Here is an 8588-nt window from a genome sequence, read left to right on the forward strand (position 1 = left end):
ATGATTGAGATTAACAGACCCCAACCAGAGTGTCCATCATTTTCCCACCAACATCTTCCCTTGTCCTAATAATGCCCTTCTTCTTATTTTCCCTGGTCCCGCTTTAACAAAAACTGATTCAAAGATTGAATAAGTCGGCAATATAGCCGTTCTAAGTCCTCGCATCGAATACGCAGGTGGGGTCGTATATTCGAGATTTATCGGGGAAAAATGATGATTTATTGCAAACTTTTTTGAAGTAAAAAAAGTATGGCTCAACTTGGTTATGATGTGGAGCTTTTGGTGATGGTGATTTTCCTTCACGCGTGGGCATGTATTGGTACCCACAAGTGATGTTTAATGGAGAAAGAAAAGAAATATATATATATTTGTGGAAGGTGTTGCATATTAGTAGTAATTGTATAAGGTATTGATTTTTCAAAGGTTTTTTTGTGTCCTTTTCAATATTCAACCAACTATGTCCACGTAGAGAGAGAGAGAGGGAGAGTTTGATGTCATTTTTCGCCGGCCATGTGAAGTTTTTATGGGCAAGGTTGGTAAGGCACATCTTCCTAACTTAACTTTTTCGTTGCTTCTAGAAGATTTTGAACAAAATAAAATAATAATAATAATAAACAAAGGGGAAGCAAAAGAATCTATTTAGGTTGGTAACCCACCTCCATCCCCCCACATCTTTAGCCCACCTCATCTCGTGGACCCAAGTGGGCCTTCCTTTTTTGTGCTCCTCTCATGCTATTCTTGTTTTATATATATATATTGATTTTGTTTTTTAATAAAAAATAATTGACAAGAGAATAACTTCAGTTAGGTGTTGGTGTAAATCGGGTGTTTTGCATTTTCTAATAAGAAGTTGACACATCAGTTTAAAACACCCAAAAAAATATTATAGCTCTTCACACCAAATAATTTTCGTTCTCTTTACAAAATACCTCATAGACAAAAAACACTCATTGATAAAACCACCGACAAAACCATCGAAACCATTATCTTAGTTGGTTTTGGAGACTCGAGCGTCAGGGGCTTGGAGATGGATGCTTAAAATGAATTGAGAAGTCTATGTGATTGATTTGAATTAAAAATACGGTATTTTGAAGCGAGTCTCATTCACAATACCATTAAAATACATGGAATCGTTGGACGGCAAAAGTGAATTTAATAATTTGATACAAATGAAAGATTTTGAGATTCGGTCCGCATCATTAAAGATTAGGTAAACCATAAAAATCACGAGCTATGTGATCCATTGTTGTGTTGAGGGTGTTGGCACATATCCTTTAATATTTAAATGTAAGAGGCAGGAGGCAGGAGGGCATATTGCATGCCACTTTTTTAATTAATTACCCAAACAAATATTGGAATACCTTTTTTATTGCCTAAATAAAGAGTACTAAAGACCTGCAGAATGACCTAATTTTTTTGGCAGCCCTTTGCTATTTTTATAAGGAGATTTGGGGAGTGTTTGGCAAGTTATAAAATAATGAAATAAATCTTCAACTTTCTTTACATACAATGTCTCATAATAAAATTAGGAGCTTCTTCATCCAAAAAAAAAAAAAAAAACTCTAGCGTTTAGCCCGAGATCATGAGTTGGAATCTTGTTTTAGTCATTCACCCTCATTTTTAAATTAAATATTTTACTTGATGGGCCTATTAAAAGAGAGTTTAAGCCTACACGTAAAGGAGAGTGTTAGAATATTTAATTAAATAATTAAATTTACCCATTACTATTAACTTAAGTTTTTAGAACAAGTAATACAAATTGTGATATAACACTATCTGTAATGCATTTCCCTCTTTTGTAGTCCCTACTCACAATGTGCCCTCAAAGCTGCTAAAGCTTCGGTCATTGTCGATCCAGTTGTAAGAGGTTCGGACGAACACGTGGATGCCAATATACGCTCGCCAAAGTCTCGAATTATCATTCCAATAACTATCTTTTTATTTGTTATATCTATCGCCGCATCTCAATTTATCTTTGCAATATCATAGGAGTTTTCCATAAATGTCATCGAGTAACATGATTGTCTTGTTGTCGTTTCCAGTCTTTTCAGAAACTTTATGGATCTGCACTTCTAACCAATTGAGAACTGAGAAGGATGAGTAGATTCTCCGCCAAGAAAAAAAAAAAAAAAATCAAATTTTGAAGAAAATAATAATAATAATAATAATATAGATTTAATAAAAAAGAATAGAAGAATTAAGTTGATTTTGTTTGATATGTTGTTCGACCAGCCTTTAATTGGACTAGATTTGAAGGCCATAGGAGGTGTCCATAGAGTTCTAGGCCACAATTGGTCCTTTGGGCCTAATGGGAAGGCAATTTGGAGCAAAAAGCCCAACTATAGTAAATCTGGAATTTCTGCAGATTTGTATCCCCTTAAAATATCCAAATTTTTGGACCTCTTTGGAGATTGAGCCCATAAAGTCCAGGGAACTATTTTCTTTGTTTTCAAATCACAGCGGGCCAAAACCGAGCAAACATCGGTAGAATTTCTGAAATTTCAGATTTGATGTCTTTCATTTTGGGCCAAAACTTGAAGCCCACAAAGCCTAATTTTTTGGGCCAAAGTTAGAGTCACTTAAGAAGTCGTTTAACAGCTCAACAACCTTAAGTTAGGGTTTCAGTAAATAGATACTTTCCATTTCATTTGAAATTGAGAGAATTATTTTCCCAAATTATCATGTGGCATGAGAATGTGACACTAATTTTGTTTATTTCTTGCACGATTATAACTTACTGTCACATTTTCATGTGCCACCAATTTATAAATCTTGGCACATTATTATATGTGAGGACTTCTTGGCTTTCTGATATTCTCATTGCCATGCAGGACTATCTAGTATTCTCATGTGCAGGATATAATGTTCTGGACACTCTACTATTGATATTTAGTTATTTACTTCCCGACATTTAATCACACTTCCTTGTATTTTATTAGTGCAAGGACCTTCCTTTTTGTAGTGAAACCAGCAAACACGTACAATAGCTAACAAATTAAAGTAAATCCAAACCCTAGAAAGTTCCAAAAAGAATCACACATCCTGAATATGCAAGAAATTTATGCATACGCAAATCACATCTAAACCCTACGAATTGACCCAAAAAAAAAAAAAAAATGCAAAAGGCACAAAATTGAAAGTTCAAATCAGAACTGAAGTACAGTTTATGCAATCTATAGCACAATCATCTTCAGAAGTGTGCTTATACGAGTTTCTTCCAAAGCCTTTTCTCTCAAGTGATTTCATATAAATGAAATTTTTTTTTTTTTTTTTTTTTTGGGGGGTGGGGGGGATAAATGCAAAATTGATCCCTATGGTTAGGCTAATTTACAAATCACTTCTGGTAATTTAAAAAATAATTTATAGGTCTCTATGGTAGGTTAAAATAACATTTTACTCCCTGAATTCATTTTCCGTTAAATGACTTAACGGAAACCGTTATATTGCCATATCACACCCAATAAAAATAAGACACATGTTCTTTTTTATTTATGCTTTTAAAAAATGACAAATAAGCTTTTTCACGTCATTTTGAGGCTCCAATACACACTCCACGTCAAATTAAATAAACCTAATCTCTCTATATTCCCTGTGCCGCCGTCGTCTTCATTTTCCCCAACAATTCTTGCTGTCGTCTTCATCTGCGCCTGAGATTTGGGCATCTACGTTTTTTGGCAGTGCTTTCTATGGAAACAATCTCTCCCTCTCTGTGTCTGGGTTTTTTTTTTTTTTGGTTCTATGGCAAGTGTTTTCTGGTTTGTGTTAAATAGATGTTGGAAGATTGTGGCTTTAAAAAGTAAACTGTAGGTTCATCTTTTAAAAAGTGATCTCTTTTTTGAGATATGCAATTGTTTTTTCCTTTTGTGGGGCTTGTTTTGTCCCTTAGTGTGCCTGTGTAAGATGATGCTTGTGCTTGTAGGAATATTCATGTGTGGATGTAAGTCTTAACGGAAAACGCAGATGAAGATGATGGCAAAAATCATTGGAGAAGGTGAAGACGACAGCGGCACAAGGGAGATAAATGGATTATGTTTATTTAATTTGACGTGGAGTGTGTGTTGGAGCCTCAAAATGAAGTGGAAAAGCTTATTTGTCATTTTTTAAAAGCATAAATAAAAAATAGTACGTGTCTTATTTTTATTGGGTGTGATATGGTAATATAACGGTTTCTGTTAAGTCATTTAACGAAAAATGAGTTCAGGGAGTAAAATGTTATTTTGGCTTACCCTATGGACCTATAAATTATTTTTTAAACCACATGGAGTGATTTGTAAATTAGGCCAACTACAAAGACTAATTTTGCATTTATCCCTCTTTTTTTTAGCGGATAAACGAAAGCTTTTAGTTGGAAAAAACAAGAAGGTAGTTTTTAAAGAATGGCAAGTTCTAATGACTTTAATTTGACAAGGCCAAGAGCTTAGTGCTCTTAAAAGCATAAACAACCTTGTGAGAGTACTACAAATTTTACTATTTGTTTCCTATAAATTTAAGGGTCCGTAATTAATTAAACGTGTTTCTTAAGATAAACCATTTTGATTGAGTTGTGTGATCGCATTTGGTAGGATTAAGTACCACGATAATGTGTAATTAATCCTATCAAACATGGTACTTAGCCCACAATTATTCCAATGCTAATGGGAATTAACCAATAAAGTTTGATTTACGCTATCCAAATGACACAAGACCAATATCAAGAGGCACGTGACGTCTACTCTAAGTTAAGAAATTTAAAAAATAAAATAAAAAAGCCTCATAAATTTCCCTGAAGGAAGTTGACAAGTTGTTAATGTTCCTGTTACATTAATAGAATGTTTATTTGGGTGCATGGAAGAATGCGTAAACTGGTTCAAATTTCCATGAGAACCAGTTTTCTCTCCCTCTCCTGCTCTTCATCCTATCAACACACATATATAGATGGTGATAAATGGTGATTTTTGAGTATATTCTATAAATTTTGGCTAAAACCACATAATAGGGAGTTTAGGATGCTATAATAGACTAAACAATGTGTTTTTTTTTTTTTTTTTTTTTTTTTTTTTTTTATTATTATTTTTTTAAAACATGAAGTTCTAACACATTCGACAATTGGAGTATATTCCTGAAATTAGTGCAATTAATTAAGACACCATTAGATTTGAAAAATACTATTGCAGCTTTTATTACAATTTTCATACAATGATTAAACGTGACACTAACATGATTAAACATGTATAGTTGACTAGTAAGTCACTAACAAATTAAATTGATGAGTCAGATTTTTTGCTTAATCATTTCACCAATTATGAACAGCCATGTCAGTTTATAAGGAAATTTATGTTGATCAGGAATATTACCACATAGCCTATGGACAAAACCTTGGGCATATTTATAAGGAGTGTGTAACCCTCTCCTATAGAATCGGGTTTATGAGATGAGTTAGACTCATAAATTTGTTCATGGTATCGAAGCCTACCACATGACGAATGGGACCCACGCTATTTATCCCGTGAAAAGGATCATGAAAAATACTAGCTTGCACATAAGGGAGGGTGTTGAGGAATAATTTCACATCACCTATGGACCAGACCTTGGGCATATTTATAAGGAGTTGGCAACCCTCTCCTATAGAACCAATTTTATGAGATGAGTTAGGCCCATAAATTTCTTCATAGTATCAAAGCCAACTACAGGACAAATGGGACCGATACTATTTACCCCGTAAGAAGGATCATGAAAAATATTAGCTTGCACGTGAGGGAGGGTGTTGAGGAATAATCACACATCGCCTATGGACAAGACCTTGGGCATATATATAAGGACAAGACCAATATACAAGAAAATTGGGCCTTTTTTTTTTTTTTTCCTGCTTTCTGCTTTCACGCATTTGCTTTCACTGTGTTTCCAGATTGCAGGTGATTTCACGCATTTGCTTTCACGCATTTGCAATCAGTGAAAGTAGGAAAAATCACTGATTGCAGGTGATTTTTCCTACTTTCACGCATTTGCTTTCACTGTGTTTCCAGATTGCATTTCTGGAAATCAATCAGAGTTGTTTTGTGATGGAACAAAGAAAACAACCTGGAAACACAGCAGGTGCAAATTTTCTCTCAATGTGTACAGATTTTTCAGATTAATTCCAGATTATTCGAAACATTTGCAAATATTCAGGAATAATAAAAAAATATGAAACATTTCCATTTGAATTGGCAAACAATTAGATCCAACAAACTGGCAAATAATTAGATCCAACAAACAATATTCTATTGTTCCAACATTGTTTTCCTGAGTTCAATTTATTCCAGAATTCAATATATACAGTTTATACAATTCAATTTACTCCAGATTTTCCTGCTTGAATTCAATTTAATTTGTACAAAAAAAACCAATTTTCTCATGTCATCTTTCCTAAGGATATACTAGGAACAAAAACAAATGGCATGATAAAATCATTATAACATGTCCAGAAATTCAGTTACATATAATAGAATTCGACATTCAAATCTATCAACTCCTCAGAAATAAATAGAGACATGCATGGAATAACTGATAGGTCATTGAGTCAATTCAATATGTCTAACCAAAGTCGAAAACAAAATCAAAATCAAAATCATATCAAATCAAATCAAATCAAACCAATCTAATACGTCCTATGTCCATCCATGACCTCCTCATACCGCTATTTCCAAAAGTTTCCCAGATAGCTTGATGTATACTGACAACAACATCCACAAGCTTCTTCATAATCTGCGGTAAGAAATAAATTCAAAGAAAGATGTTACTCTACAAATAGAAAGAACTACTCTACTCTACTCTACTCTATCCTATGTAAGACAATACTGAATAAAGTATAACCTTTCCTCCATGGCCTAGCTTCATAAATCAGATTCAAGAATGTATAACTTCTTAAACTTGACATGCTAAATGGCCATATATATTCTTCTTATATTCCAATCCACCTATATAATTCTTGACCACTTATAAAGCAACAGTGAGGAACTCATAATTCAGACAACACATACAAATCATTAAAGTAAACAATAACATTCGATCGGAATCGTAAAATGCAGGCAATACATAGCGATTGGAATAGTTACAAGAGACCCAACCTATATATTAAACCTCAAACTTGACATACTTACAAGAGACCCAACCTATATATTAAACTTCAAACTTCACATTGTTACAAGAGACCCAACCTATATATTAAACGTCAAACGAAGTATTGACTAAACATCCATTTAATGCAACTTACTATTTATCATATAGATATATCTATCACAAAATATCTATCACAAACATGCAGTCAATACGTCAATCATATACTTCCAATAACTATTGTGAGCAAATATTGTTTTGTTTCACACAACTAAACAATAACAAAATGCCCTTAATATGTTTACCAACTACGAACTCACATACAAGGCTCAATCTAGGTCGATGGCTTCCTCATTCGACAACTTTTCCGCAATACCTGGAGATTATAAAACAATCAATCAAGAAGCAATAAGTGTCTTTCTTATCGGGAAGCAATAAGTACACTTATAAATCATCATCAATGCAATATCTATATATATATATATATATATATCTTCCGACTGGAAAATAAGTTCATTCTAAAATTAGACACAAACACAATGCTAACGTTTAGTAGTAGAAATAATAACAAACATTATCGAGGTCGCTATCAACACTAACAGCATAAAAAACATTCCTACTGTCCAACCTAATGTATCACCAAACCAATGAAGAACAAAACATTTTGCAACGTCATAAAATTCATACATACATATATATACTCAATAAAACCCAAAGCAAAAAAAACAAATTGCATTACCTGGTTCACTCCCCACTAACGATTTCACCACCAAACGGGCTGGAGATTCTTTTTCTGTTACATCTTTAACTCGAGTCGTATCGGATGAGGACCTCGACTTCAACATGTGCTCGAGTTGACGAAAACGTGCCTCGTACAACGTGGTCATACTTGCCCGGGTCTCAGCTAGCCGCACAGCAACCTGCTGCTCAACCTCCACTCGTTGTGCATCTAACAGCGCAGCTATCTCCGCCCTGTGCCTCTCCCGTTCAGCTTGCTGCGCCGTTGCCTGCTCTCGCTGTGTCTGCTGAAGCGCATCCATCTCCTGCTTGTGCTTCTCCCGCTCAGCTTGTAGTGCAGTTTCTATCATTTCTGGGACACCAGAGCTCCCGGGAGGTTGTGAGCGTGGCGCGACTGGTCTATAGTAGGAGTGTATGCTACCGCGCACAGGTAGTATACCTGCTCCAACCTGGCGAACCCGACCTGCGTACTCCGGCTTATTGCCCATCCCCTGTGCGTACGCATCGTCGGGCGCCCACCGTTAGATCGACTCGAATATTATATGAAGCACTTCGTGAACACAAATCCTAACTCGAATATTAAACGAAACAAGCTCGGCTAACTCGTGAGCTCGGCTCGTATAAGGCTCGCCTCGCTTATTAAGCTCGGCTCGTATATTTTTTATTAAGTAACAAATAACAATATATAATCAACATTACTCATTTACTCAATAATAACAAATATATTATATACCTTTGTTTTTTTTTTTGTTATTTATGTATATGTGTGTATATAT

The sequence above is a fragment of the Corylus avellana genome, chromosome 11 (assembly GCF_965113065.1).
Source record: "Corylus avellana chromosome 11, dhCorAvel1.hap1.2, whole genome shotgun sequence".
Lineage (NCBI taxonomy): Eukaryota > Viridiplantae > Streptophyta > Magnoliopsida > Fagales > Betulaceae > Corylus > Corylus avellana.